A 6161-nucleotide genomic window follows, 5' to 3' on the forward strand; every position below is an offset into this window, starting at 1 on the left:
GGGACTCAAACCCAGGCTTGCTAACTACAGCCGGAGGGTCTTCCTTTTTGCCCCGTACCACCTGAGTGCTTAGCAAATATACTGTTCAAGAGCTATCTCATGACACTCCAGTAAGTTAGCAAAAGAACAAATCAGTTGGAAAGAGGGCTAGATATTTTTCCAAATTGTTCTGCAGGGAAAGTAGATAATAATGTAGGCATCTGTGCTTGTATCCATGTCAAAATAATTAATGTTATTTAGATAACTGGACAATCCTCAGTAACTGGCACTATCCTAGGAAAGCTTGAAATGCCTGGATTTCTCAGCCCCTCTTTATGAAAACCTTACAAACTGCTGGGCAAGACATGTTCCACACACACTATAGATGGCACCTGAGGGAGAAAGCCAGTGAGTGTGGGGCAAGGGTAAACCGTGAGATACAGGTAGGAATGAGGCCAAGAATAGAATGAACAGCAGGCTGTCTGAGTGTCACCTGTTTATTCTAGACTGTAGAGTTGCTTTCTGTGTGGAAAGAAGGTCCAAGGTGGACCACCACTGAGAGATCTAGTTTTGCTGACCTTGGGTGCAATTCCCTCTCCACAGGGGCACCCAGAGGACACAATACAGGTGGCTGGCTCTGAGACAAATTGAGGACAAGAAAGTTCCAGCCAATCAATCCCAGTTTCAATGAGGTGTGAGTTTCCCAATGAGCTCGGTAGCTGAGTCCCCATTAATCGCCCCTCCTCCCTCCCACTGCTCTCCATATATCATCCCCCTTTGCTTGCCCACCACAGGGGAGAACAAACACACAGGCTGGATGGAGACCTATAGCCTGCACAGGCAATTCACAATTCTCTGTGCAGCTGCAGGGCCCAAACCCAGATAATCCTGTGCCACAGATAATCCAGCATTTGGCTTGAGGGTCACGAGCCTAGAAAGTTCTCAGCTTTTAAAATCAAACAAACAAACAAAAATCTGGATGCTAAGAGTCTGGAAAGGTCTCTGCTTTCCTCTTGTGCTCCACTGAGATCTCTACCCAAGACACCATATCAGATCTCTACCCAGGAACAGCGAGCTTGTTTACTATAGAAACTTTCCCAAAATCTTTTTCTTTTTCCTCCCTATTCTCAACCTCATCGTTGTCCTCCTCGTCTTCCTCCTTTTCTTCTCCTCCTCTTCCTCCTCCTTCTTTTTCTTCTTCTTTTCTTCAGACATTGGCCACTTGAGTTGCTTGGAATGAAAGTGCAAGGAAAATCTAGAACAAAGAGATATAAGAAATGCTGCCTGCATGACTCTGAGAAAGTCACTTCACCTGATTTAGTCTTTTTCCTTAGCTGTGAAATAAAAATATAATCACCAATTTGTTGCAGGAATTCTCCAAAAGGCTGAGGTTCAAAATTATCTACATAGTAGAACTACCTACAGGCATGGTAGCACATGCCTGTTGTTATCCCAGTACTTGGGAGGAAGAAGCAGGAGGATCGCCATGAGTTCAAGGCCAGCCTGAACTGTGAGATCCTGTCTCAAAAAGCCAAAACCAGAACCAACATCAAAGCCAAAAACAACCAAAAAAAGGAATTACTCAAAGAATGAAGAAGGTGTCTCTCTCTCTCTCTCTCTTTCTCTCTCTCTTTGTGTGTGTGTGTGTGTGTGTGTGTGTGTGTGTGTGTAAAACTTGTCTTCCCCTGGCCAAAAGACTGTTTAATCTTAGTGAAGGGGCCCAAGAATCATCAGTTTTTATAAGCACTTGAGGTGTTTGTAATGCTCATCCAAGTGGAAAAATGACAAGATTAGATGAATCTCTTTAAGATGTAAGTTATGTTACATGAGTTGACAGGGAATTAAGTAGAGATTTGTTACCAGAAATAATTTTGTTCCAGATAAATCGTTCACAAATAATGACACAGACTTGTGTCTTGGCCTCCAACTCTAGGTGTTACCGGGCTCCTGATCCAAACTTCAGCTCACAGGCTCCATTGTTGTCTCAATCTCCCACCCCTATGTTACTCCATGTTACCTTGCCCAGGTGTTGGCACTACCCAGTGATTAATGAGTGATAGTTAATGACTGATAACTGGTCCTGTATTAACCTGGCCTCAAGATTCAAAATTTCCAATGTCTGCTTCTTAGTTTGGTGCAATGGTCCTTCCTCAAGCCTCTAGATATTTTTGGAAGAGGATTTCTGAAAATGGCAACATGGTGCAGGAAAAATAACATATCAGAAATGTGGTTCAGAAGCAGGTCTATTTTCTAGAAGCAGAGAATTTATATTCCAGAAGCAGATCTCGCCTTCTCCATAGAGATGTATACCTTGAAAAGCTGAAGTTTTTAATCTAATAGCTACTATTTTATACTGTTATTATGCATGAAGCATAGTGCTAGGCACTCAAGGTGTAGTAAATCATCTTATCCTTTATTTGCTTTGGAGGTAGGATTATTTTATTTACAGGTGAGAACACAAAGGCTCAAAGTGATTGAGTAACTTGTCCAAGGTCAGAGAGCTAATAAGAGGCTGGAACTGCTTCTAAGAACTGGAATTTTAATTTAGATCTGATTCAACATCTAAAATACTTTCTCCCCAGTGCTCTTATCTGTAAGATAAGAATAATATTATCCTTATGGTATTGTTACAAAGATCAAATGAAAGAAATTTAGTGGAAGTAAACATATCAAAGAGCATGCTGGGAGTCTTGTAGCAAGTGACATACAGCAAAAAGCCTTTTTCCTTTCTCCCTCTGCAAAATCAGTGTCAAAATGTAAAATGTGTCTGCTGCTGCTGGGCGTGGTAGTACATTCATGTAATCCCAGCATGTTGGAAGGTGAGGCAGGAGGACTGCTAAGAGTTTGAGGCCTGTTTTGGCCAGAGAGAGTTCAAAGTCAGCCTGAACTGCATAGCAAGATCTTGTTTCAACAAAACAAAACAAAAAAATAACAAACAAAAAAATGTCTGTGCTACTTTCAGTGTGACCAGAGACAAGGTCAAATGGGGGCAGGATACATATTTGTAAAAATGAAACAGCAATGTGGGGATACATGCTACATCATAAATGTGGGAATAACAACAACAATGATCTGGGATCCCAGTGGATCATTAGTCAAACATGGTCCAGTAGTAATGTTTCATAATATGGCAAAGATTTTATTGGATAAGTGAAGAGCTTGAGAGGACACCACTTTCTCACAGCCATTACCATGCAGATATAGGAAAAGACCAAGAAAAAGTGAGTACCATATTTGTTGGCAGGCACACAAGTGGGTGTCATATCTTTTGGCAGAGAAAAGAGGGTACATGTGCAGAAGTCCAAGAGTCCAAAGTTCCAGGCACAAAAAGTCATGTTTGACAGTAGATCATGAGACAGCTGAAGGTGGAATGGGGATGAGGGTGGGAAAGGGCAATAGAGTGAGATGACCTCAGTGAGTAGCAAAGTGACGAAATGATTTCCAGGTGGGTCATGACAACTCCTAACAGGCTACCAATCTGAATCCATTCTGGTCACTCTACAAAGCCATCTTGGACTCTGGTTCCCAATGTGAGGGGAAACTGGTGAGCTAGGATATGTCCAAGATCAGAGTAAGGGGCTGGGTTTTGAGTCACAGAAGGAAGCAGAAGGCTGTTTTACCTGCTGAAGCCTCCAAGGCATCTTGAGAGTTATCTTCACACATCACAAATAAGCAGAAGACATTGTTAGGTAGAAAAGTCAAGGCTTCTAGAAGGCTACAGTTATGGAAGGCAGGATTCCAGTGAGGATAGTGAGAGGAGCATAGATACGAGTGGAGAGTAACTTTCGTTCACTAACAGCTGTCTCAACATGGTGGAAATCAGGGTAGAGCTCTTCTAGTCCCTGGAAAATTTTCCCAGTTGCTCAATGGTTTGGGTATGCTGTAAAGAGGGCTAGTAGGATGGTTCAAGGTTAAGTGACTAGTGCTTTTTTGGTCTTTATTAGAAATTTTTCTTCAAACGATAGTTTATGGGAAGCCCGGTAAATAAAACACTAGTTCTCTGGTTGGATTGAGAGTAAGGACTAGACTCTCAGGGTCTTTACCTCTAAGGAACTTCTGAAATTTTCTGAAGCACAGTTTGAAAGTTCATGATTGAAGAGTTTCTTGTTTTCTGAACCAGTTTTTCTTCTACTGGTTCCTGAGGTTTGAAGAATTCAGAAATAGCCCCATTTGAATGGATGTGAGAAATGAGCTTGCTCATTGGATACTACAAATCATAGCATTAAGCCTGGAGCATGGACAGTTGCTTCTATTCTAGGCTTGACCCTGATGAAGGCAGCAACCTTCAAGTCATCTTTTCCCCTTCCATGCTCCAAGTTTTTCATTTAGCAGAACAGCAATAAAAATGCTGTCACCAAGCTGCCATATTAAGAGAACTGATAAGACCAAAGTGCTCCCTGAGAATACAGCACAGAGTGAACACATGTGCACACACACAAATGCCCCCCACCCCCATATCCCACCAAAAATAGTCTGGAGGAATAAGAAACCGAATGTACACATTCTTTCTTTACCAGGAGGAAAACTGGCAGACATGTTCCACATGACAGGTTCTATCGGTCTCCCAGGACTTCCTAAGACGTGAGTTCACTGTTGGAGCAGGGCTTCGAGGTGATTTGGAGGTTTCCATCTTTTTGGAGCCAAGAAGAGGAGAAGTATAAATATAAGGAGGAGTATAAGTCCACTGGCAGCATGTTACCAACTCGCTCAGGATAAGCTACATTCTAAGTCCCTAGAAAACCTTAGTGATCATTGTTACGTGCATATATTACAAGGCCAGCTCTGAACTCTTGGGGGCTCCTGCATTGCTGCATTAAACAGCTATCTTTTGAGACTTTACTATTGTCTACTTGTTATTCTCTTTAATGTCATAACCACTTCCAGAGTAGGAACCATGGTCTGGCAAGCTTTGCATCCTCCATAATACTCTGCAGGATTCTGTAACACTTGGCCATTTTCTGAGAAGGTTCTATGTTTTACTTTGTATTATAATTTTTCAGGTGAGTGTCTCACCTGAAATGTGGGTCCCCCGAGGGCAGGGACTAAACTGTGCCCAGAAAGAGAAATAAGTATGCTTATTTAGCTCTGCTCTAATGTCTTAGCACCTGCTTTTCTTTACCCAGTAGTATCCTCCCAGCTCAGGTATTAGCTATCACTTCTGCAGATGTTACTCTTGACCATGTAGTTATTACTTTCACTCCAGTCTATCATGTTAGTTTATTATTTTTATAGCACTGCCAATATATGAAAGTCATTGGCTTGTCTTCTCCACAGAATATAAACTACCGAATAAAAAGTTAAAAAAAAAAAGAATATAAGCTACAGGCCTTATTTGTCCTTTTCATAGTTGTATTATCCAATTTTCTAAAACTGTGGTTGTTATATAAAAGGCACTCATCAACTATGGATGACTGATGAATAACTGCTAAATCAAATGGGTGAGTGGCATTAGTATTTCTCCAAGACTGAACAAAAGGTCAGTATCGTGGGAAATGCTGGAAATGGGACATGTGTCTCTAGTTTCCACACTGGTTGGAGAAGAAATAAGCACCTATATGAATAGCCTGAGATTAAGACAGGGCAAACTGTCATGGGTGGTGGCGCACTAGCACTTGAAAGTTGAGGCAGAAGGATTGCCACAAATTGAGGCCAGCCTGGGCTACACAGGAGCGCAAGGCCAGCCTGGGTTAAATAGACTCTGTCTCAAAGAAGAAAAAAAAAAAAACCAAGGAAAACTGTGACTAGGTGCTGGGAGTGAGGTTCAGAATTACAGGCAAGAGAAACATATGCCTAAAACAGAGTTTGAGAGCAGGGATCACACCCTGCTCACCCACACACTGGCAGCAGAGGAGGTATTCTGTGAGCAACTATTGAATTCACTAAGACAGCCCACCCATTGGTGGGCTGTTAATTAGTGGGCATTGGTAATGCCAGATGAGATACAGAGGCTTTGTGCATAACTTGGTGCCTTGGTTTGCAAATTTTTTTTCAACAAATTCCTAATCTTTGTGTTACGAGATCCTTCTGGTCGGGTGATACAGCTCAGTGGTAGAGAACTTGCCTGTATGCACAAGGCCCTGGTTTTGAAACGTGGGAGAGAGGGAGAGATTCTCTATATATATATAAAAAAGGGGGCTAAAGATATAGCTCTATCATAGAGCACTTGTATAAGGTCCTGGATT

This window comes from Cavia porcellus, unplaced genomic scaffold (assembly GCF_034190915.1).
Source record: "Cavia porcellus strain 051 isolate PalLab524CR breed Dunkin Hartley unplaced genomic scaffold, mCavPor4.1 scaffold_25, whole genome shotgun sequence".
Classification (NCBI taxonomy): Eukaryota; Metazoa; Chordata; class Mammalia; order Rodentia; family Caviidae; genus Cavia; species Cavia porcellus.